Raw genomic sequence first — 25,925 nt, 5'->3', positions numbered from 1 at the left:
ATTGTGGCCTGTTGATCTCTGGATCACAGCTATGGGAGAGAGTCTTGAAGCCATAGCTTCAATAGAAGCCTCAGAGTAAACAGCTCACCCACTGGGACAATCTGTTGTTCTGGGAGTCATTGCTGTAAGGGTCATCCACAACTTGTCTTTCAGCCCTTCTAAAGACTTTGTAAGCACCCAATTCCCTGTATTAAATATCTTTCTGCTTAGTATACCTGAAATAATTTTGCTTCCTGTACTGTACTCTGATAGAAACAAGCAGTGTTTAATTTTTTTTCGGCCTTCACAAATGAAATGCTTGTTGAAATTCACCTTCCCTTCCCCACACACAATCACCAATGCCACTCACATCTTCCCTGTGATCCCCATGTCCTGTTCTTTCAATTCGCTTACTCTTTCTTGCCAGTGCTCCCCATATTGCCAGGTATCAGCAGTCAGGAAGGGACCTAGATGTGAGAGTGGCCAGCTGGAGAGAAGATGCTAGGTTGCCCCACACTTGATTGCCTCTAGGTTCGGATACAGATGCAACTATCTTGGAACTATGCTAAATTCTCCCTCCCCATAACATCTGTTATCACAAGAATCCTAACATGTAGAGCTTCTATCCCTATTCAAGATGGGGCACCCAAAGCTCAGAGACTTTAAATACCTTGTCCAATGTCACATGGTGCTTAAGTGGCAGATCCAAGTTTGGACACCAGTGTTATCTGATTATTGAGTGAGCTTTTGAAAATGCACAAATGGGCTGGGCACAGTGGCTCATGCCTGTAATCCTAGCACTTTGGGAGGTTGAGGTGGGTGGATCACCTGAGGTCAGGAGTTTGAGACCAGCCTGACTAGCATGGTGAAATCCGATCTCTACTAAAAATACAAATATTAGCTAGGAATCGTGGCGTGTGGCTGTAGTCCCAGATACTCGGGAGGCTGAGACAGGAGAATTGCTTGAACCTGGGAGGCAGAGGTTGCAGTGAGCCGAGATTGCACCATTGCACTCCAGCCTGGGCGACAGAGTGAGATTCTGTCTCAAAAAAAAAAAAAAAGAAAAAAGAAAAAAAAAAAAAAGAAATACACAAATGCAGTTATTCGGCAAACATCCTAGTTTAGGTCTATAATCCTGCCAAGGATTGAGTGGGAGTTGAACAAGAAACAGAATGATTTCTTTTTTCCTATGCTGGTGATAACAGCCTCCCCGATTTTCTGTTGGTTAGTGGGAGACAGTCGAGGAAGACGGGATGGGAAAGACCAAAAAGCCAGTGAACAAAAGAGATTAAGGGGCGTGGGAATGAGTTGGTACTAGGGGTGGCAGAGCTGGGTGGCATTAGCATTTTCACGGTGCTGGCAGTGGCAGTGATTGTAGCAGTCCTGGTGCTGTTGGTGGTGGCTGTTTGTCTGCTGCTAGCACTTAAAGGTAGGTGAGCAGATTTAAAGCTGCCCAAAGTGTAACATTGCTTCTCCCTAGTTGGTCATTCCTGCTCACCTTTTTTTTTTTAATCTATGATGAACTTCATTCGATAGTGAAGGTGAATGCTTCTTTCTGCCCCAGCAAATCCCAGACAGCTCAGCCAGGCTGCAAGTCTTGGAGGCGACACAGACACCTGCCTTTTCCATGTGAGTTAACTCACACTCTGGCTATAGACTCGTATCTCCTGAGTTTTGTTCTGGGACTGTGCTGATGAGTACTGGCCCACCTCAGCTTGACAGTAAGTCTGGGATCTAGAAGACCTGGTTTGAGATTCCAGTTCCACAGCTTTCTTCTGTCAAGGTGATTCTGGCCAAATTCCTTAACCTTGATGTGCCTCATCTCTTTTAGAGATGTTTCTTCATCTCAAAAACAAGGGGAAATAATACTACCTCACATGGGTGGAATGCGGATAATTGAGCTATCTATCTAAAACATTTTAAGGCAGATGCTTAAAATATGGTATCTATGCTATTAGCTATAAACACTCAACATGGAGTCAATGCATTCTCCTACTTGGGGAAGCTGGTGAGAAAACAGGTGAGAATCAAAGTGTATTTTTTAATTGATCAGAACAGATTTTCCACAAAGAAACTCCGTTTTAAACTCATGTAAATAGTCCTGTTTCTTATAAATGAAGTGTTGATTTTTGAGATGGCAAGGGCAAGATGTACTCTCAACCACTTACCATCTGGTGTAAAACAAAACAAACAACAGCCAAACAATTGGTGTTGGCCTGGCTGACTCTGATCTGAGGTGTCTGCCCACAGCCTGATCAAGGCCTGGATGCACACTTCAAAAATCCATAGATTCAACATGACTTCCTCTTAAGAGAAGCCTGTCAACCTAATGAGTTATGTTAAAATAATTCCCGATTGTAAAAATGCTCATAAACGTTATTCTAAATAGCTCATGTGCCATTAGATTTAGTGGTGTCACTGAAATTTTATTCTGTTCTTCCTTTTATCATAAATATTTGTGTTTATTTTAACATAATTTACACATAATCAAGGCTAAAATGAAATGTTTTTAAAGGAAATGAGGGAATAATTGATCAATCTGTGGATTTCCCCATTTCTATTTATAGACCGTCTCACAAAGTTTCTAGATCTGGAACTCCATGAGAACAAAAACATGAAAATATCTATATGATTAGGAGTCAAAAACAACATATTTAAGTGAGACATTTTATATAAAATGCTCACACAGTGGTTGACTCATAGGTCACATCAGTAAATATTAGTTCCTTTTGAATATTTACTGGTGTCTTGTCTTTCTCTTTTTCTTTTTTTTTGAGACAGGGTCTCACTCTGTCCTCTAGGCTGGAGCACAGTGGTGCAGTCACAGCTCACTGCATCCTCCGCCTCCTGGGCTCAAGTGATCCTCCCTGCTCAGTCTCCCAAGTAGCTGGGACCACAGGCACGTGCCAACACACCCAGCTAATTTTTGCATTTTTTTTTCCAGAGAGATGGGGTTTTACCATGTTGCTCAGGCTAGTATTGAACTCCTAGACTCAAGCAATCTGACCACCTATGCCTCCCAAAGTGCTGGGATTACAGGTGTGAGCCACCATGCCCAGCTATCTACTGGTGTCTTAATTTGATGATTCTAACTCATACTATATTCAGAAATTGTGTTTTCTTCACTTTCCAAAGGATTCTTAATATTTCATTTCTTTCCATCCATTGGCTATTGAGACCATACCAGCTGTGGATAACCCGAATATGATATAACCTCATAGGGGTAGAAGTTGTGTGAAGTTGGGAAGACTAGAGTAAGATGGAATGTTCTAGTACTGTAAGGAAAGGAGATATTACCTTTTACCAGGATATGAAGTCATGTTTTAAATGTTTGCTTTGAGGTTAGAAGTCAGGTCATCTCTTTGTGTACTCTTTGTTCTTCACTAGTAATTTGTTAATTCAGTCATCAAGCTTCTAGTTAGTAGCCAGACACAACCTTAGCTGTCTCCTGTCTCCATCTATAAAATGGTTATCATGCCCACCCTACTGTCAGAGTATAAATATTTATTGGAAGATAATTTTAGCAATAAATACACAAAAAAAGACATGGCCCCTACCTTCATATAATTGATTGTCTCGCCGTAGAGATGAAAGTGAAAAATAAATAATATCGTGAGAAAAGCTTTTGTTCCCTAAGAATTGGATACAGACCCACAGGCAATGCAGCTGCTACTTTTGTCACTGCATTGCTTGCTAATCATGTTCCCTGGATAGACCTGTCCTTTCCCTTCCATGGCCCAGATCTCCTGCAGCTGCATGTTGGGTTTGAGAGGGCAACCTTTCCAGACAAAGATCATTCTTTGTTATGGGTACACACATGGCTGGGTCCCCCACCAGAAATTTCCAATAAGCCCTGAGGGTCCAGTTGTAGCATAATGAGAAGTGAAATAGAATCATACTCCAAAAGTTGAGCTTTGAGTCTTGAGTTGTATTTAGTGATTTTTTTTTTTTTTTTCTGAGACAGAGTCTTGCTCTGTCGCCCAGGCTGGAGTGCGGTGGCGCCATCTCGGCTCACTGCAAGCTCCGCCTCCCGGGTTCACGCCATTCTCCTGCCTCTGCCTCCCGAGTAGCTGGGACTACAGGCGCCTGCCACCTCGCCCGGCTAATTTTTTGTATTTTTTAGTAGAGACGGGGTTTCACCGTGTTAGCCAGGATGGTCTCGATCTCCTGACCTCATGATCTGCCCGCCTTGGCCTCCCAGAGTGCTGGGATTACAGGCGTGAGCCACCATGCCCGGCCAAGTTGTATTTAGTGATTGTTTCTGAAAGGCCTTCTGCTCTTCAAGCTGCAGCATGCTTTGGGCTTCTCTTTAGTCACATAAGGGTTATAGCCCCCAATGAGAAAACTTGGCTACTGATAAGATGCTTACGATTTTTTTTTTTCCAGGTAGTCCAGGCGAGTCAGGAAGCAGGAGTGGAGGATGTCTTCTTGACCTATGAGATAAGAAAAACAAACCCATCTGAGGCAGGAATGGCATTTGTTCCAATGCCTAATTTTAGAAGCAGAATGTAAGGAGATGAGTTGAAGCATACATGAGTAATACCAATAGAAAGTTGAGATGGAATGTTCTTGTTCTCAACTTGAATGCTGGGGTGTGGAATCAAAGTGCACAAGATTTTGCATACAAATAATTGCCTATAGATTATCATTTTCTACTGGAGGGTCTAAGAAAGTCTAGCTGGCTCCCTGTGAACGAGGAAACAAACTTGGTAGGAATTGAAGGATGAAAAGTAACTTTTCCTACGTGAATCATCCAGGAAACAACAAGGAAAGGGAAGTAGAAAATCCCCTGATGGATGACTCCCTTGATTAGATTTTTGTGGTGCTCTGTAATCAGGGACTCTGAAAAGATGTTTTAACTTTCAAAGGAAATGGGAAGACTAAAGACTGTCTAGGTGAGGGATGTCAGATTTGTGGTGTAAATGCCATCCTCCTTCTTCCTGTGCCATGGCAGACATCACCAATCAATCATGACACTTTTTTCTCCTAAACTCCTCAATACTGCATTTTAAGATCGAAAAATCACAAAGATCACCTCCCTCTGTGTGAAATCTCCCTTTGTCCTATTGGTTGGAATAAATTAGAATCATGAGACAAGTGACTGATATTTTAGTCAAAGGATTTCATTCTACCTTTGTTCTAATGTATCGCAACAGTCATGAAGCCTCTTAAAGAGAAGTTTATTTTGGTGACTTCATTCTATTTCAGAGACTGGTCTTCTGATTTTTTTTTTTTTTTTTTTGCATGTTGAGACTAAGGTTGATTTTCAAAGACAGATTCACACTAATCAGGCTTTAAGAAATTGATGTATAGATGAAAACACCACTATATTAGTTACTCAGTGAGTATTATATTTGCATTAGTTTGACCTGGACATCATCTTTCTGTGAAGTAAAATTATAATTTGGAAGTTGTTTGGGAGTTGTGGAAACAGAACTAAACAAATCAGTTGCCTGAATTCATTAATTTATTTATTGTTCCGATTATTCCACATTGAAGGCAAGGTGTCTCCTCTCATAAGGCTTACAAGGCAATAAAGGAAACAGATGATAAAGAAACAACAAATACGCATGGTAATCTCAAGTGGCATTTAGTGGTATAAGCAGTGTAGAACAGGTATCATGATAGTGAATTAGACGTTTAATAGTTTCACACTTCGTTAGCTGACTGACCTTTCTATAATTCATACATTCCCCATCCTTAGAAGCTGAATAACTGAGGATTTCATCTAGGATGTGCCTTCTGTTGAACAGATATTTAATGAGGACTACCAATCACACCTGTGTGTGTCCATTGCTTACAGCTGCTCTTCGGATTGATCAACACGTCCCAATACCGGGGAGTAGCATAGAAAAGTGGTTGAGAGCATGAGCTCTGAAGTTTACAGATCCTGGGGGGTGCCACTTTTATTCATTCAACAAACGTTCATTGAGCATGTACTATGCACCAGGCAGTGTACTGGTGCTGGAGACAGGCAGTGAACAACAGTCTTTGTCCCCACAAAGCCTCCTTTCTAGTTTGGAGAGACAGAGAGGGAGCAAATAAATATAAATGTTATTGGTGGTAAGCATTAGGAAGATGAAGCAGTATAAAGAAATAGGGAGTGACCCAGGCAGGGTGCTACTTTGGGAAGAGTGGTTTAAGCACAGCCTGGCCTAGGAGGTGACAGAAGAGACCTGAGTGAAATGAGGGTGCAAGCCAAGAGGATCTTGAGAGAAGAAGGATCTTGAGAGAACATTCCAGGCAAAGAACCTGAGCTGGGAGCATGCTTGGCATGTCTGTGGGCCAGCCAGGTCGTCCTGGACTGCAGTGGAGTGGGAGAGGATGAGCCAGTAGGAAATGGAGTTTGAGAGGGAGACAGAGGCCAGATCATGTATCATCCTATTGGCTATGGTGAGGACTTTATAGTTCAAATCAATTGGGAAGTCATTGGAGAGTTTTGACTTGAGAAGTGTCACGGTCTTTGCTACATTTTTAAAGGAGTCACTCTGGCTCCTAGGTGAAAAATAGACCGCAAGGGCCAAGAGTGGAAACAAGATGGCCAGTAAGGAGGCCGATGTAGCGAGAAAGGAAGTCAGGATTGGAGACGCAATTGACTTGGGCCAGGGTGATATTGGTGGAGGTGGGGGAGCGGTGTGATTCTGCTTATTACTTGAAGTTAGCGCCCAAAGGTGATTGTAGTTAATACTGTGATTTTCCAGTAACGTGGTGGCCACGTGTTTGATCTCACAGCCTGCCCCATGGCCTCTTCACTCCCGTCCAGGTCGATGCCAACCCAGCTGCCTCTCACCACTTCACTTGTCTTCACGGAGCCATGGGGGAACTTCTGGGCCCCGACCTGCAGCCCACCAGCCATGGAGACCCAGGCCATGTCCTCCAATGATCCAACTCCTTGCATCCCATGCCTCCTGGGCACCACTGTTCCTGCTTCATGTTGCAGATGGCAGACTGCCCTGAAAGGTCCCAGCAGCGTGCGCTCAGCTGATGGTTTGGGCTCTCCATACCTAACCCAGTGCCTCTAAAGCCCCTGAGGCCTGCTTTGAGAGATGCGGGACTTAGGCGGTGGGGATCATACTCCTTGCCCCCAAATTTCTCCCTCTCTCTGTCTTCCTTCTTCTCTCCATTCATCAGGCGAATGGGTGAGACCTCTTTCAGGCAGGACTCCGGGAGCAGGTTTGCCAGACTTGCCTTCTGAAATGCTAAAGAAAGGTAGAAAGAGGGATTGAGGAAAACCCTTTCTCTCCTAACAAAGCCTTTCTGTAGCTTTGATAATCCTATTGTAGATGCTCACGTTGAACCTGTACCTTTCTCTTGGTGTTTACTTTCACATCCTAGCACTCCACCCCCAACACTCCTCCACTCACTAGGAAGAAGGTCATTTACGGAGAAGTGCGTAAAACAAAAGCACATAACGTATAACATAATTGAACATCATCGCTTTCCCCCATTGTGGCCATGTTCACCCTACACGGAGTTGCCTCTGCTGGAGGCAGCTCCAGGGCGGGAAGGGCTCTGTTCCTTTGCCCGGCGCCAGGCCTCTCCCTTTCCCCGATTGTTTGGCTGAGGAGAGTCTGGAAAATCTCCAGAAAATTAAAACTAATCTGAAACAGGCTGTAAGTGGCATGGGAGAAGCGGGAGGTGTGGACACGGGCAACCCTGCCGTGAGATGGAGGTCTGAGTGTCGACAGCGAGTGATCTGCAGACGGACAGTGCCCACGGGGCAGTTGGCCTTCGAGGGCAGCGTGGCAACATGTGAAGAACAGGACCCCAGCCTCCAGCTGCAACCAGGTCAGTCCCTGTTTTCAGCACCACTGGGGAGGCCTCATGGGGAAAGAGGGTACAACGGGGCTGGAAGTGAATTTAATGGGGGTGCGATTTGGAAGCTGAGGGTTTTACTCCAGCAACTGCTTAGTCGTTCCGGTACAACTTCATGTTGTTAAACTACGAGGCTCAGTCCTTGATCAGTTAAATAGGAACAATGCTGTAAAACCTCTGTCGAATCTACTTCACAGGCCTCCTGGCAATGCATATAAAAGGGTTGCATAGATTCCTAAGCTGGGACCAGGAAGGGTGGGAGGCAGACGTTATCCTGAAGAGAGACAGAGAGCTAGTCGTCAATGTTTTACCACGTCACCTGCCTAGGAACCCTCCGCACTTGCCTGGGCCTGAGGTCCAATGGGCTTCCTGTCTCTGACCAGAGGTCGGGAAACAGCTCTGTGCGGGAGTTGGCTGGATCTGCTGAGTGGGGTCGTCCTGGGGTTGATATTTGTTCTTAGCAACAGGCATTTCAAATGCACAATGCATGATTGTAGCCCTTGGAATGCAGGATTTTTGAGCAGCGATGTACAGGTTGCCAACTGTAAAATATCACGATGTTCACACTGGTTCTAAAGACATGTAGAGAGAAGGGAATACTTCTATATTAAGACAAACCTTGCAATCTACCCTCCAGAGCCTTCTGGAAGAAATTAGAATCATTTTAAAGAGGCCTGCATTAACACAGTGGGGCATTCATTCCTTTTATTTTATTCCTTACATATTCACAATTGGAAAATTTTTATCATTCTGGAGTTATTAAGTAGTGTGGGGGAAGAGTTACTTATTTTTACATTTATTTTTGAAGGAGGCTTTCCTTATTTCTTTTCATGTTAAAAAATGTACCCTCTCTGAAGCCTTTTTTTTTTTTTTTTTTTTTTTGGCGTATGTGTGTTTCTCAAAACTTGGCATGAGCATGAGAGCTGACCTTTAGCTTGAGGAGGAGGAGGAAGTGCAGTGAGGGGCAGCTGCGGAGGGCGTGGAGGAGGTAGGATGACTCAGTGTCTCTGCAACGCCCTCCTCTCCCCTCTCGGCGGGCCGTGAGCCAAGCCTGTCCAACCAGTGCTGCATCAGAGAAAGAAATCCTGCAGAAGTGACCGCTGTGGTAATGACAGCATAAATAGTTCCTCTTTTGAAGTTTTAATGCTCCTGAAGCTGTGGGAGAAACAGTCAGCTTTCAGATTCCTCCCTCGACTACTGGCAGACCACGAAGAACTGTGTTTTCTCCAAGACACACCAGAGTGGTTAAAAGGGCAAAGAATGATTGGACTTCAGGAGCCAAAAAAGGACTAGAGGCAGACAAATGGACAGTATTTCAAGGGTGGGCCCGGGGTTCACAGTGACCTTGAACACTCACCTTTGTTTCTGGCAGCTGAGTCTCCATAAGAAGGGGCAACTGCATTTACTGTCTGAGAACTGCAGTTTCTCTTTTTTTTTGAGACGGAGTCTCGCTGTGTCGCCCAGGCTGGAGCGCAGTGGCCGGATCTCAGCTCACTGCAAGCTCTGCCTCCCGGGTTTTTACGCCATTCTCCTGCCTCAGCCTCCCGAGTAGCCGGGACTACAGGCGCCCGCCACCTCGCCCGGCTAGTTTTTTGTATTTTTTAGTAGAGACGGGGTTTCACCGTGTTAGCCAGGATGGTCTCGAACTCCTGACCTCGTGATCCGCCCGTCTCGGCCTCCCAAAGTGCTGGGATTACAGGCTTGAGCCACCACGCCCGGCCAGAGAACTGCAGTTTCTCTCTCTGGCTAAGTAGAGTTGGTCACTGACTATGGGGCATCCTGTGGTCATCTCTCTGCAATGAAGGAAGCTCTGTCTTCCTGACCCCTTTCCTACCTAACTGAAATTGAGGGGTAATTGCCTCCTGCACCCATATTTTCGAAATCTCAACTCACATACACACCATCTTTTGCTCTTGACTTCATAACAGCAATAGTAGCATGTCATTATCTTTATCAGCAATGGCAAAACCAGCAAAATGAGCACTTACTATGTATAAGCCTGGTCAAAGGTAACAGATGCAGAGAGAGAGAGAAAGAGAGCATGCGCGTGCGAGAGAGAGAGAGAGAGAGAGAGAGAGAGAGAGAGAGAGAGAGAGAGAGAGATTCTTTCAAGGGTCTTACAAGGGATTTGAGGATGAGGCCATTATTCTTTCCCCAGCACAACACTAAAACTCTTCTCAACCAAGTTGTCAGTGACCTGCTAATTGCCAATCCCAGCAAACACTTCCCAATACCTTCCTGAAATGGTTGATGTGACCTCGTTATTTGAACACCCTTCCCTGAATGGCCAAGACAGCACCCTGCCTTGGCTCTCCTACTACCTCTCACACCACACCCTGAGGTCAATTCTTCCTCCTTCTGTCCCATAAATGTAGCTGTTGTTTCTCAGGGTTCCACCTTTGGTCTTCTTGTCAGTCCTCAATTTTCTTTTTTTTCTTAGCTACTTTGCCTAACCCTGGAGGACTTCCTAGAGGTACTGATATAAATCCCGAGCAGTTTTGAGACCCTCTGGACTTCTTCATCCTTCTAGTTCTTAGCATCTGCATCTATAAAATGGGGATGATAATGGTACTTATTTAATTGGACTGTTGTTAGGAATCCGTGTAAAGCACTTAGAAAAGTGCCTAGCACGTAGGCAGTTTTATATAAATATCTGTTGTTAAGTTTGGGCAAAGGACTAATGGAAAATAAGTTTTTGAAGGTAAGTTGGGGCCTTTTGCAGAGACAGATGGTTCTTTCCCCATATCTAGTATTTCCTTCTTCCAGAATCCCCCTGTGGCACCCAGTATCCCTGGCCTTTCGATGCTACAACAGTGGCTATGTTTTTCTGCAGTTCAGTATACCTAGAATTGTGCAGGAAAATTCCTCAAAGTATTTCTCTATTTCATGGTTACCTACCTCTCTTGGAAAGGTGGAAGAGTGGGAGAAAGGAGGGAGAAGAAAAACTCATATTTACAGAATACCCACTGTGTATTTAATAGCAAATATTTATTGAGCACCTCTAATTGTTGGGCCTTTGAACATTTCATGTCATTCTTCCAAGAACCTTACTGGGAGGGTATCGTCCTGCTCATATTGTCAGCGAGCACTCTGGTAGGTGCTCATTTATTCCTGCATATGCATTGGAAAGCAGGTTATTCTTTAAGGTTTTATGATGGGTGGTTCTTTCTCAGCATTGTGTGCATTTGATTCACAGTTGGCCGACAGATAATGAAATTTTCCAGTACTCTGATGTAAGCCCTGGAATTATGACTGCGTGTGGGGTTGGACATTGTCTCGAGTTCAGCACTGAAGGATGTTTACCTGCTTGTGGATGCAGTAAAGTCTGCCTCCAGTCACAGGTCCCAGTTCTTTCTATACCTGGGTCTTGATGTAGAAATATAGAACATGGAATACTAGCTCAAACTGACATCCATTCTACATTCATTCATTCAACAAAAACGTAATACGCTCTTGTTTGGCTAAACACTGGAATTGCAGAATCGAAAATCCTTTGCCCCTGCCCTGAAGGAGCTCACATGTTGCATAGCATTCCCAGGATCAAAAGATAGGTCCTGGCTGGTCGCGGTGGCTCATGCCTGTAATCCCAGCACTTTGGGAGGCCAAGGCCGGTGAATTGCCTGAGACCAGGAGTTTGAGAGCAGCCTAGGCAACATGGTGAAACAAAAATGCAAAAGTTACAATACTGAATTGGCCAGGCATCGTGATGTGTGCCTGTAGTTAGCTGGGCATGGTGGTGTGTGCCTGTAGTCTCAGCTACTTGGGGGGCTGAGGTAGGAGGATCAACTTAGTCCAGGGAGGTGGAGGCTGCAGTGAATCATGACTGCACCACTGCATTCCAACCTGGGTGACAAGGTGAGACCCTGTCTCAAAAAAAAAGGTAGGTCCTCCTCAGCCAGGTCAAAATCAGTTATCAAATACCTGGAACTTCGTTGTGTAACCCGTGGCTTCTGTGCAATTTTGCTTTGTGGTTGTTCTTACAAAATTTCCTCCTTTTGCTTTGTATGACGTCAGCGCCCTTGAGGAATAAGACTCTTGAGAGCTGGAACTGTGTCCCCACCAACTGGTGCAGTGTCTGCCACATAACAAATTCAATGGCTGCTTGTTGAATTGACGTATGAGGTACAAAGACTGTTCGTTAATATTAGTATGCATTCTCTGTAGATACCAAACATGAAGCCCAAAGACGTGGAATTGACAGTATATTTGAAATATGCTAGAATTTAGATTTTCTGATTTCTAGAAGTTCTTTATAAAATTATTTATTTATTTAATTTTTGACCTCAGGTGTACAGGGTTGAATTCAATATACTTTTGGGGTCATGAGTCACCAAAATTATCATGCTGTGCATGGCCTGTCTGTTGGTTACATTTTATTTTTTTAAATTTCCTTATTTACTATTCTCTCTCCACTGACAGCCACTCTAATTCATTGTATGAGTCCTTAGATATGTATATCTTTGGAGGCTGTATAGTGTTTGGATTGTGTACGTGTAGTGCTTAATGTCCAAGCATTTGTGGTGCTTAATTTCCAAGCATTGACAGATTTTCTAATTACCTTTCTGTTATTGATTAAAGAATAGACACTGTAAGATTTCAGCCTTTTGAAATGTTCCCAGGGTATGGACTAGGATATGTTCTGTTTTGGTAAGTTTCTCATGCAAATTTCAAAAGAGTGCATATTATTTAATTTTGGGCTGTAGTGACTAATATATCTCAGTTAGGTTATTGTGTGGTTCATATATTTTATATATTGACTTTATGTCTGCTTTGAGAAATATATTAAATATATTAATGTATTAAAATACTCCACAAAGATTATACATTTTTACCTTTTTTTTAGTTTTGTCTTTTTGTTTTATATGTTTTGAGTCTATGATGTTAAGTGCTTAGAAATTTAAAATTGCTATATCTTCTTGGTAGAAGCTTTTACACTTATGAAGTGTCTCTATTTCTAGGAGTGCTTCTTGCCTTAAAGTCTACACTATCTAATATTAGTATAGCTACATCAGCTTTCGTTGGGTTAGGATTTGTATGATATATCTTTGTCATCCTTTTACTTTCAGCATTTCTATTTCTTTATATTTAATGTGAGTCTTTTGTCAGCAGTGTATGGTTGAGTTTGGCTTGATTTCTCAGTCTTTCAAATGGAGTGTTTAATTGGTTTGCATTTATTGTCATTACAGGTATATTTCGGTTCATCTGTACTAAAAATACAAAAATTAGCTGGGCATGGTGGCAGGAGCCTGTAGTCCCAGTTACTTGAGAGGCTGAGGCATGAGAATTTCTTGAACCCAGGAGGCAGAAGTTGCAGTGAGCCAAGATTGCGCCACTGCACTCCAGCTTGGGCAATAGAGTGAGACTCTGTCTCAAAAAAAAAAAAAAAAAAAAAAAAAGAAGAAAAAGAAAAAAAAATGTCTGCAAACATATTAAGCATAGTTAAATAGTTAATTTAAATTCAACGACTGACAATTCCATTGTCTGAATTTCCTCTAGTTATTTCTTTTTTCCCACTTCTTGGCTTCCTAATAAGTATTTTCTTCTCATTTGCTTGGTTATTTGAAGGTGTGTTTGTGTGTGTGCTAAAACAGATAAGACAACATTTGCCATCTTAACCATTTTAAGTGTACAATTCGGTGGCATTATTTACATTCAAAATGTTGTGCAACCATCATCAAAACATTTTCATCACCCAACCAGAAATTCTACCCCTGTTGAGCAATTACCCTCTATTCTTGCTTTCCCTTGGCCCCAGGTAACCTCTAATATACTTTCTGTCTCTACGTATTGGCTTATTGTAGATATTTCATATAAGTGGTATCATACAATATTTGTTCTCTTGTGTCTGGCCTATTTCACTTGGAATAATGTTTACAAGGTTCATCCATGTTGTAGCATGTATCGGAACTTCATATCTTTTCATGATGAAATAATATTCCATTGTATGTGTATATCACGTTTTGTTTATCTATTCATCTGTTGATGGATACCTTGGTTGTTTCCACCTTTGGACTACTGTGAATAATGTTGCCTTGAACATTGGTGTTCACATATTTGTTTAAATTCCTGTTTTCAGTTTTTTGGGGTATATATTTAAGAGTTCAATTGCTGGGCCACATGATAATTCTACATTTTTTTTTTTGTAGGAATTGCCAACTGTTTTCTGCAATGCCTACACAGTTTTACATTCCTACCAGAAATGTAGGAGGGTTCCAATTTCTTCACATTATTGTCCACATGCTATTTTCTCTCTCTTTCTGTGTGTGTGTGTGTGTGTGTGTTTTCAATTATAGCCATCCTAGTAGGTATTAAGTGGTATCTCATTGTGGTTATGATTTGCATTTCCGTAATGGCTAATGATGTTAAAGATCTTTTCATGTGCTTACTGGCTATTTGTATGTCTTCTTTGCAGAGATGTCTACTCAGGTCTTTTTCCTTTTTTTTTTTTTTTTTTTTTTTTTTTTTACAATGGGTTGTCTATTAGTTGTTGAGTTATAGGAGTTCTTTATATATTCTAGATATTAGACCTTTTAAATATGTGATTTGTAAATATTTTCTCCCATCAGTGGATTGTCTTTTCATTCTGTTGATAGTGTCCTTTGATGAACAAAAGTTTTAAATTTTCATCAAATCCAGTTTGTCATTCTTTTTCTTTTGTTACTTATACTTTTAGTGTCATATTTAAGAAATCATTGCCAAATCCAAGGCCATGAAGATTTGTCCCTATGTTTTTTTTTTTTTCTAAGAGTTTTATCGTTTTAGCTCTTACGTTTAGGTGCTTGGTCCATTTTCAGTTAATGTCTGTATATGGTGTAAGGGAAGGGTCCAACTTTATTCTTTTGCATGTGAATATCCAGTTTTTGGAGTAGCATTTTTTGAAGAACCTGTTCTTTCCCCATTGGATGATCAACAATAAATTGGCCATAGATGTGAGAGTTTATTTCTAGGCTCTCAATTCTACTCCATTGGTCTACATGTCTATCCTTATGCTAGTACCAAATTGTTTGGATTACTGAAGCTATGTCAATCAAGTTTTTATATTGAGAAGTATGAGTTCTTCAACTTTGTTCTTCTTTTTCAGCATACTTTCAGCTAATTGGGGTCCCTTGAAATTCCATATGAATTTTAGAATGAGTTTTTCTGTTTATGCAACAAATGCCATTGGGATTTTGATAATTATTTATTATTGGTTAGTTTTTTATATGTTGGACCACCCTTCCATTCCTGGGATAAATCCCATTTAGTCATTGTGTGTAATCCTTTCAACATGCTGCTGAACTCTGCTTGCTAGTACAGTAACTTCTCAACATCATCAACACGTCCTTGGAAACCGTGACTTTAAGCAAAATTACCTAAAACAAAAACAGGTTTTTTTCATTAAAATTAACATAAAATGAAATAGAACAGGAAGCATTATTGAAGGACTTGCTGTATGTCATTTTGCTTAAAAGTCACAGTTTCCAATAACCTATCCATGACCTTAAGTGAAGACTCTGTTTAATTTGTTGAGGAGTTTTGTATTTATATTCATAAAGGATTATTGGTCTGTAGTTTTCTTTTCTTGTAGTGTCTTTGACTTTGGTATTAGAGTAATGCTGGCCTTATACAATGGCTTAGGGAGTGTTCTTCCTCTTCAAGCATTTGGAAGAGTTTGAAAAAGACTGATGTTAATTCTTTTTAAAATGTTCAGTAGAATTCACCAGTAAGCCTTCTGGTGTAGAACATTTTTTTTTGTTGGATATTTTTTTGATTACTGATTCAATTTCTTGTTATGGGTCTGCTGATATTTTCTGTCCTCTTGAGTTAGTTTAGGTAATTTGTGTGTTTCAAATAATTTGCCCATTTCTTCTAGGTCAGGGGTCCCAACCCCTGGGCCATGGACCAGTACTGGACTATCGCCTGTTAGGAACTGGACCACACAGCAAGAAATGAGTGCTGGGAGAGCAGGTAAAGTTTCATCTGTATTTACAGCTGCTCCCATCTCTCGCCTTACTGCCTGAGCTCCGCCTCCTGTCAGATCAGTGGCAGCATTAGATTAGGAGCGCGAACTCTTTTGTGAACAGTGCATGCCAGGCATCTAGGCTGGGCACTCCTTATGAGAATCTAATGCCTGATGATCTGTCACTGTCTCCCATCATCCCCGGATGGCACCGTCTAGTTGCACGAAAACAAGCTCAGGGCTCCCACTTGTTCTACCTTATGGTGAATTGTATAATTATTTCATTATATATTACAATGTAATCATAATAGAAATGAAGTACACAATAAATGTAATGCCCTTGAATCATCCTGAAACCATCCCCCAACCCTGGTTCATGGAAAAATTGTCTTCCATGGTGCCAAAAATGTTGGGAGCCACTGTTCTAGGTTATCTAATTTTCTGGCATAAATTATTCCTGATATTCAAAGAGCACAGTGTGTATGACTTTAGGAAATTTATTGAGGTTCCTTTGTAAGATTGTAAATGGCAGATTTTGGTGAACATTTCATGATTTCATGATTGTTTTAAAAGAATGTTTTCTTTCTTTCATGCAGAAGTGTATATACCTAACACTTGAGCTTAACAACTATTTATATTTCTCTACTTTTATTTGTCTCTTTGCTCCATCAGTTCCTGAAAGGGGCTTATTAAAATCTAACCACAGTTGTCTTATTGCATTCTCTTCAGATTTGTTTTATGTTTTGAGACCACATTGTTAAGTACATAGATATTCATTTATCTTCATATTCTTCTTGAGTGTTTTACCAATTTTTCATATTCCTCTTTGTCTATTATTATGTTTCTTACAAATCTTTGTGTGACAATTAATTATGTTGGCTTATTTTTGGTTCAGTTTTTTCTGATTATCTTTATTACATTTTAATGATTATTAAAAGGGTGCCCTGCAAATGCATAATGCTGTATAAATAAAAAAATCTAAAAAAAAAATCTAATCTGATTGGTGAGTTCAACTCATTTATATTTGTACAATTCCTGTTATATTCTTTATTTTTTGTAGAGATGGAGTCTCCCTATATTGCCCAGGCTGGTCTCAAACTCCTAGCCTCAAGCAATCCTCCTGCCTCAGCCTCCAAAATCATTGGGACTATAGGGCTTCTTTTCTTTTAGGTTCTTTTTCTGTGTCCATGATATCTGCTCCCTCTGGCAGACATTGTTAAATGAGCTGCTGTTCTTGTTTAATGACTCATTTTTCCTCCTGAATCATATTGCCTTGGAACTGTATTAGGGACCCCTTCTCTGTTTGTACCTTTTCCATAACAGGGTGACTTTGCTTCTCAGAGAACTTCTTAACTCTGCTTTGAGCTGCTCCAATGTGTCCCTTCATTTCCAGCAGGCACTGGGCTGGGCTGGCATTGCTGCATTTAGATGATGGGCGGATACGGATCTTCCCAGGTTCATGCTGAGGAAAGAAAAGGGCAGAGACTGACAGCTCTCCCTGGCCTCCATTCTCATCGGTGGCCTGACCCTCCTCCAGCCTAGGATGCCGTGTCCGCATAGCAACCCAGCCACCTTCTGTGTTCTCAGGTGAGTCTCACAGCAGTAACACTGGGTTTTGGGGTTCACCACATTTCTTTTTGCTCCCAGGGTATCTCAGAATTTGGTTCAGGGGAAGAAGCAGCAAAGTGCGTTCATTAACTCATCATCTTATTGGAGCTTTTTCAACTACTCTCCTGCTTTGATGCACTGACTGATTGGATGGAGTTGCTGATGGATGGACAGATTTCTTGCTCTATACCCAGCCAAAAAGTTTTGGTTGTAAGTGGGAATTTCACATTTCCTTATTCTGAGTGGGTAAATGACACTACCAACTCAGTCTCACAAATAAAAGTAAATGTAAAAACTGGATAATGTAGCAGACCCACAACAACCCTGTTAGAGCAAAGAGATTCCATCTGTGGGAGATGGAGGAAGGCAAGGCATCTTGTTTTGTGCCTGCCTCCATCAGCGCTACTTGGGCACTGTCCTGGTACCCTACATCAGTGAGTGCTTCTCTTCAGACTTGCATACGTCCCTTAGCCCATGGATGGCATTCTCTCTCTCTCTTTCTTTCTTTCTTTCCTTCTTTCTTTCTTTCTTTCTTTCTTTCTTTCTTTCTTTCTTTCTTTCTTTCTTTCTTTCTTTCTTTCTTTCTTTCTTTCTTTCTTTCTCCTGTACTGGTTTGCATATGTGTATATTTTTTATTTTTTATTTTAGTTTAAGTTCTGGGATACATGTGCAGAATGTGCAGGTTTGTTGCATAGGTATACATGTGCCATATGGTTTGCTGCAACATCAACCCATCACCTAGGTTTTAAGCCCTGCATACATTAGGTATTTATCCTAATTCTCTCCCTCCCCTTGCCCCCCACCCCTCAATAGGCCCCGGTGTGTGATGTTCCCCTCCCTGTGTCTATGTATTCTCATTATTCAACTCCCACATGTGGTGCTTGGTTTTCTGGTCCTGTTTTAATCTGCTGAGAATGATGGTTTCCAGCTTCATCCATGTCCCTGCAAAGGACATGAACTCATTCTTTTTTATGGCTGCATAGTATTCCATGGTGTATATGTGCCACATTTTCTTTTTCCAGTCTGTCATTGATGGGCATTTGGGTTGGTTCCAAGTCTTTGCTATTGTGAATAGTGCTGCAATAAACATATGTGTGCGTGTGTCTTTACAGTAGAATGATTTATAATCCTTTGGCAGTTTCAATGCTCTGGGATGCTGCTGCCACCCCCTTTATTGGTGTCATCCTGAATGCTACAGGCTGCCTTTAATTTGGACATCAGGTACGCCTAGTGTGTAAATCTGAGCACACTGTATGGTTCACCACCAGGAAGTTCCTCTTGGATAGGGAGTCTGTGGAACAGCCTTGTGCCTGCTCTCTGAGACAAAGTATTTCTCTTAGAGACTGGCCAGCTTTTCGCGTAGGCAGTACTGGCCGGAGTGAGACTGTTTCTTTGCAGGTGAAAACTCCAGGCTGTGCTCTTTATATCCATGCAATATCCAGGTGGGTCTGGATGCAGGCAGGGGCCTGGCGAGGTACCCAGAGGAATTCCAACTCTGTCAGATTTAATGGTGCCTAAGCAATGGGAACAGAAATTTTAAAATTTGAATTAAGCACTGTAACTGGTGAGCGCTGCGTAGCTGTGAGTAATGCAGAATTGTGGAGTGAAGCGGTTTAGAGAAGGTATTTCACTTGCCTCTCATATGGCATATTTTTAAATCTCTAACAAAAACAATAACAATGACTAACATTTGTAAGAATTTTGTACCAGGCAATGTGTTAAGAGTTTATCTGGATCATTTCTTTAAGGCACACAAAAATCATGAGATAGTCATAGTCATTAATCCCATTAGACGAATGCCAAATCTGAAAATTAAAGAGATTGACTTGTCCCATGTCACACAGAAAGCAAGTGGCAAAGCTGGTTCGACTGAATGAGGAGTCATGTGCTTACTAACTAGCTGTATTGCTGCTTAGCACCCAGATCCTCCGTTTGAAGGTGCACTGCCCATTATGGGTTAATCGACATTTATCATGGGAAAACTTGCCCCTGTATCGTTTTTGAATTGCTTATATAATAGGCCTTTATTCGCACAAGCGTCTGGTCTAGAAGAGTAAGTGTTCAAAAAGAAGCAAAGGTGATGGAGAGGCAGAGACAATTTAACAGGTTTCCTTTCTTCTGCTGCCATTATTGACCTTTTGCTCCTGGGCTTCTATTTCATTTTTCCTTGGCAACAAACTGAGATACACCAGCAAAGACGAACACAGCCAAAGTGCAGCTGCTCCAGGTCAGTGGGTAAGATGGCCTGACCTCTACTGCCAGGGATGACAATAAAGCCACACATGATCCTTAAAAATTCAGTTACTGGTTTAGCTTCTCTGTGCTCCCCAGTGTGAATGAAGATGGAAAGTTTCACTTACGTTTTCTTTTGCCATTTCAGTATTTTCCTCCTTTGTGTTTGGTGATCCTGGGCTAGTGTTTTGGATCCGCTTTATTTGTTCATGCTATTTTTTTTCTGAAGTGGAGAAAGTAGAATGTTTCAAGCCAGGTACCCTTTCCATGTATCTTTAGCCCAGGCATGTTTACGGAGAAATGGAATCATCTCCTTCTTATTTATATTAGATTTACCCATGTGGAATCCCTTGGATATTTTGAGGAAGCCAGCAAAACCACGCCATGCATTTTCTCTTTGAACCATAAGTTGTATTTAGCCAAACTAGAGAAAACAATGGCCAAGGGTTGGGAGTAAGTGGACATATTGTGAGATTTTATCCTGCAAAGCTGATCCTAAGCCTACTAAAGCAATTCCACCTGGCTCCTGGGGCTTACTTGGGAATGTTAGAAGGACTCTCATTTCAGGGTAATGCATACCACGAACACAGGAATGAGGAACAGAGGAAAAGAAAGAAATAAACCCAGCTATTTCACCTACTAAGATTTGGAACTTGGAAAAACATTGGCTGTAGCTTACAGTGAAGTTAAAATGGACTTTTTTGCCTGCATTCATTCTGAAAAACATACCTGCACAGCCTTTTCTTTTATGACTTGAGGACTACTTTTCAAATAATCCAGGGGAAAGAGAGACCTCAATGATGTGATGTCATCTTGATTCTCCTTTCAATGAAAATCTCAACTTTTGTTAACGAATTAGGTTCCAACCTGTCAAAACACTGAAAATGATGCAGACATTGTCAAAATGGTGACATCTGGATCTGGTACAGGTGTGAAGTTGGGTGAAATGTCTGTTCATAACTTTTTTCCTGATATATTTTCAAGTCAAAAGCACCATTTGGGTAGCAGGGAAAGGACTGAGGCCCACTAAGCAGTTTTCTCTAAGTTGTGGGCTTCCCAGTTGTGCCGGCTGAGCCTCTGCTGCAGGTCGAGGTTGGTTGACTGTCTTGGCAGCTAACAAAAGCCGAAGTAGGTGTCTCAGTGGGAGTGGAGCACAGCCGTCGTCTCCAGGGGCTGTGTGTGCAACGGATGCGAATAGAAGCAGGTTTCAGTGAAAGCCTTATGACTGAGCTTTTTGCTTTTATTATTTGGTTTCCATGGTAAGTCTTTTCAAAAGACTTGGATAACAGTGTCTTTATATACACAGGAGAGTAATATGATGAAGGATGCTGTACATCAGCAAGGGCTCGGGAGTTTACAAAGTATGCTGTGCGCAAGGCCTCATTTGGTCTCCATAAAAGTGCTATGGAATAGGCAAGGATTATCATTTCTGTTTTGCAGAGGAGAAAATGGAGGCCCCCAGAGGCTAAAGGGCTTATTCCAGGCAATACAGTGAGAATGTGCTGCTTCCGGTGTTGTCAGGCAACTCCACGGTGGTTTTTAGAGGGGATGCTCTGCAAAGGCCAGGTTCAAGGGCGCCATCTCAGGCTCAGTGGCTGCCCTCTCCCTTGCATCCCCACTTAATTAGATGAGTTCCCAGTGGGAATGGTAACCACAGAGGGCATGGAGGAATATGTGGCGCTTTTTAGTTTCAGTCACTTGAGGTGGCGGAGGGGGCACCACTGATATTGGGGATGGGGGCCAGGAATACTAAATATTTTGCACAACAGGACTGTTCCACAAAACAAATTCTTTCTGGAATGTTCAATAGCATCCCTGTCGAGCAACACAGAAGAGCATATTTTTTTCTTTTTAAAAATACATATTAAGTTTATAATATGATTATATTTGAGATAAACAAAGTTTTTCCTGTAAAAGTGGACATGTGAAAATGACTGGACTACCCGATTTTTGAGATACCTTCCAGCTCAAAACTCTGAACTCTTCTTGACATCCTTGTTTCTGGCTTTCCCCAAAGGTACCACAGAGAGGGGCTCCGACCTTTTCTCTCTGGCCTAAAATTCCAAGATGGAGCCCTACAAACCTGACTGTCATCAAACTGGCAGGTAGCTTGGGCTCCATGCATGGGCACTGGACCTTGCCAGTTTGAACCACCCAGGCTGGCGATCCTTAGAAACCTTGCTGCAAATTCCGCAATTCAACCGACAATCAGGCTAAGGACGCAGGCACCGGCTGTCCTCACTCCCCTGCCGGGAAGGCCTGATGCTCACAGATTCCTCCATCTACTTGAAAGCTGCGCAGCCTGGCATTTTTCAACAGAAAGTGTTCAAGTTGGGGGTGGCAGGGAAGAGGGTGTTGCACACACATGAACCTGTCTGTCACAGCCGCACACTGGTGAGAGCTGAGAGGTGACAGTTTATTTGCAAACCCCGTGAGTGGTGCTGGCAACATCTCGTTCCTTCTCCAAGCGTCTGACCGGCAGGGCTTCCTTACATCTGCTGCCGGCTGCCTCCCTGCGGGAACCCCGTGGGAGCCACCGGAGGAGTCTGCCATTCTTCTCCCAACTCTTACCTATACTTGGTGACAGAAGGAGGCACCGTTGTAGGTCAGAATAGAAACAGAAAGCACTTCAGTGCTGCCATCATAATCCTGACAGACGGTGCTCGTCAAGCGCGTCACACACCTCACAGTCATTCTCTGCTGCTCACAGGGGGCCTCTGAAGGGAGTCTGTTTCCACTCCACAGATGAGAAAATTGACCCTTGGAACGACCCCGTAAACTGTCCAAGATCCCACAGCTTCGAGGTGATACAGCCAGCCTCCTACCCACATCTGTCTGGGCTGAAGAACATCTTCATGGCCGTTTCCTACCTTGCCTCTGAAGCTGAGGCTGCTGGCTGACTGTATCATCTGAGGGTTTGTTTCTGGCTGTTTATTTCAGGTCTCCTTGATCTTGTGCGAGGACTCCTAGGGTCATGAGTGGGCTGGCAGCCCAGGCTCCACGGGCTTCTTGCTCCCTGTCACATCCTCTCATCTAGCCTGGTGACTGGCACAGAGAAGGTCCTTAGCCACCCTGCTGAATAAATACACCGGACGTCTAGGCTCCCCTCACATATCTGTGCAGCGCCAATAACCACATCCTGTTGTAAATTCTGCCGCCTCGCTCAGACAGAGCAGCTTCTAGAGTGTCAAGGAGGAGGATGGTGGCCACGGGCCATGATGGCATGTGCATGACTGCAGCGGAGAGGACGCGGCACACAGAGGACAGTGGTTGGAGGAGTCGGGTGCACGTCAGGTCATGTTCCAAAAATGCAGTGACCTCAGGGCCCTGCATTGCCTGTCCTGCTCCTCTCGGACTCAGGGCTGGGAGGAGGGTGAGGCAAGTGAGGCACTGGCTCCAGGAGCAAAATGTAAGGGGGCTCTCCATTCTCAAGATGGACACTGTGCTGGGCCGTGGCAGAGCCTGAGGCAAAATGGAGAATCACTCATACTGATCCTGTCTTTATCTAAAATATTGATGTTTTATCATGATTTTTTGTATTAAATACGATTAATTAAAATATTATTCATCTTGATTACTGAGCTTTTTGCTGCCCTTTAATTTTGTTGTGTTTTTTTTTTCTTTTTTTGAGACAGAGTCTCATTCTGTCACCCAGGTTGGAGTGCAGTGGCATGATCTTGGCTCACTGCAACCTCCGCCTCCCGGGTTCAAGTGATTCTCTTGCCTCAGCCTTCCGAGTCGCTAGGAAGGCTACAGGCATGTGCCACCATGCCCGGCCAATTTTTTGTATTTTTAGTAGAGACAGGGTTTTTCCATGTTGACCAGGCTGGTCTTGAACTCCTGACCTCAGGTGATCTGCCTATCTCGGCCTCCCAAAGTGTTGGGATTACAGGCGTGAGCCATGGCTCCCAGCCTGCTCCTTAATTTTGTACCCATGGCAAATGTCTGCTCTGCCTGACCTCATGTCCCTCCACCCCTGCCTCCCTCCTCCAGCCAGAATGTCCACTGCCCTTGTGGTTGAAGCCTGCCAGCTACCTGTTAGCCTCAGGGCCTTTGCACAAGCCACACTCTTTTCCTGGCTCTCCCTTTCTCATATTTGTGTGGCTCCTTCTCAAATCTCCTTTAAGTCTTGGTTGGTTAATTGGCTGCTTTTTTTTCTGTCCTCTATAGTGTAAATACTATGATTTGACTCTGTGTCCCCACCAAATCTCATCTCAAATTGTAATCCCCATGTGTTGAGGGAGGGAGGTGATTGGATCATGGAGGCAGTTTCCCCTTGCTATTCTCCTGATAGTGACTGAGTTCTTATGAGATCTGATGGTTTATAAGAGGCTCTTCCCCCTGGGCTCACACTCGTTCCTGCTGCCTTGTGAAGAAGGTGCCTGCTTCCCCTTCCACCATGATTGTAAGTTGCCTGAGGCCTCCCCAGTCATACGGAACTGAGTCAATTAAACCTCCTTTGTTTATAAATCGCCCAGTCTTGGGTAGTGTCTTTATAGCAGCGTGAAAACAGACTAATACATAACAGGGAGGCAGGTGTTTGCATCTGTGATGTACATTGTCCTGGCTGGGTATGTGGTAGATCTTCAGTAAATATTTGATGTATGAAAGAATAAATAAATATGAAAAATAGGTATAACTATTGAGGAGCTTAAACCACAATTAAGGAGTTTTAATTTGACTATGACTCAATGACTGTGATCCCTTTTGGTCATAGTCATTGAGGGACAATGACTATGATCCCTCAAATTAAAAGGGATAGACTTTTGAAAAAAGAAATAATAATATGCAGCTACTATTTACATGTGCAGGTGCTATGCTAAGTACCTTTTATGGATATATTATCTTATTGAATCTTCACAGCAACCCTATTCTCCCACAGTTTTCAGTTGGAGAAAGTGAGATTGAGAGAAGTTAAGGACATGCCCAAGGATCAGGGTCTTGGATTTAAACATAGATCTGTCTGAGCTTTAGCAAGGATCCTTGATGTTTGTAGAATGTGTGGGGTAAAAAAGAGATCGAAGGTTGGTGGAACACGAAAGAAGTAGTGTGTGAGATGAGGGAGGAGAGAGGCAAGGTGTCAAAACAATTTTCCATCACTGGTTGCATTCCTCCACTGTCTCACTCTATCTACCTATCCACAGGGTACAAGGTCCAGGAAGGATTAGATGGGCTTATTGCCAATCAGTGGGAGGCAGGTCAGAACTAGGTTAAGAGGGGCTGGTAGACAAGTCATTAACTCAGCTAGACTGAACTCTATTGAAAAAAATGGGTTCAGGACTTCTGTTTAAATGAGATTGTAATCCGATTAGCAGTGGTCATCTTTCATAATAATGAGCCCCCAGTATTTATTTATGAGTTGAGCTCATTAACCAGGTCCATGCCAGCAGCTCTCAAATGTGATGGGGTAGGAGAATCTTTTTAGAGCTCTTTGAGGGACGATGGCACTGTCGAATAGAAAGAGTAAGCCAGGAACACCTTGGTTAGCATCTTGGTTCTACAAATTACTTAACCTTTCTGAGCCTATTTCTTCAGGGATATGATGATGATAATCCCTTTCTTACCGGGTGCTGTGCAGATTTTCACAAAGCGCCTAGCCTCATACCTGACACACAGGAGGTGTACCATGGATGTTTGTGTCCTTTACTTTTTTTTGGTCTTTTTCTTGTTTTTCTTTTCAGGCTGGTCAGAGGGAAAGGATAAAAGGGGTGAGAGCAAGAACTGAGAGTGGGTGACTTTCTAGGGAACACTGGCTAATGGGGTTAGAGATGCCCCTCAAGTATTGTTGCTTGGTTACACAAGCACAGATTTAAAAATCATACCAGATAATGAAATGATATTTAAAGAACACGATTTCTCCAAGGAGTTCAAACAAGTTTTACACACATGATCTCATCGACCCTGGTGGAATCCCTGGGCAGACACTGGAATCTCCATTTTCAAAAGGGGACGGAGACCTGGGAAGGACTAGAGACATACCTGGTCGCTATGCTCCCTCTGTTCCCTGCTCGGTACTGTTTTGTGAGCCCACATAGCAATCAGGGCCTGGCCAGAAACTAAGTGATGCCTTCAGCATGCCTGCATGCCAAGTCCCCGTAATCTTAAGCACCTTAATAAAGCAGTGGTTTCTTATGGGGAAAGTACAGCTTTCCAGGAAAGTTTTCTTGAAATGAATTACTGGAACAGCAACTTCATCTTGTTAGAATTAACGTGCTCTAGTAGAGCCCACGAGGGGATTTGCTTCATTCCAGAGTTCCAAGAGGGCAAGTTGAGAAATGCCTACTCAGTGTTAATGGTTTCTGACTAATCCACGGAATCAAAAAACTATTGTTTTTCTTTCCTGCTCCTTTTG

General features: G+C 42.7%; 1 protein-coding gene across 2 annotated transcripts in view; it reads left to right on the top strand.

Moving 5' to 3' along the window:
• Positions 1-7,425: 7,425 nt before the first annotated feature.
• LOC114673426 (uncharacterized) overlaps positions 7,426-25,925 on the top strand; it is a 450,214-nt gene continuing 431,714 nt past the window's right edge. Inside the window, exons 1-3 of one of the 2 annotated variants that reach the window (XR_013408017.1) lie at positions 7,426-7,767; positions 15,647-15,741; positions 17,127-17,320. The gene's annotated coding sequence lies outside the window, so the exon portion shown is untranslated. The remainder of the gene's footprint in view (positions 7,768-15,646; positions 15,742-17,126; positions 17,321-25,925) is intronic. The other variant, XR_013408015.1, reaches the window with a different exon arrangement.

Source organism: Macaca mulatta, chromosome 17, assembly GCF_049350105.2.
Source record: "Macaca mulatta isolate MMU2019108-1 chromosome 17, T2T-MMU8v2.0, whole genome shotgun sequence".
Lineage (NCBI taxonomy): Eukaryota > Metazoa > Chordata > Mammalia > Primates > Cercopithecidae > Macaca > Macaca mulatta.
The sequence above is the reverse complement of the archived record's forward strand: the minus strand, read 5'-3'. Positions and strand labels throughout refer to the sequence as shown.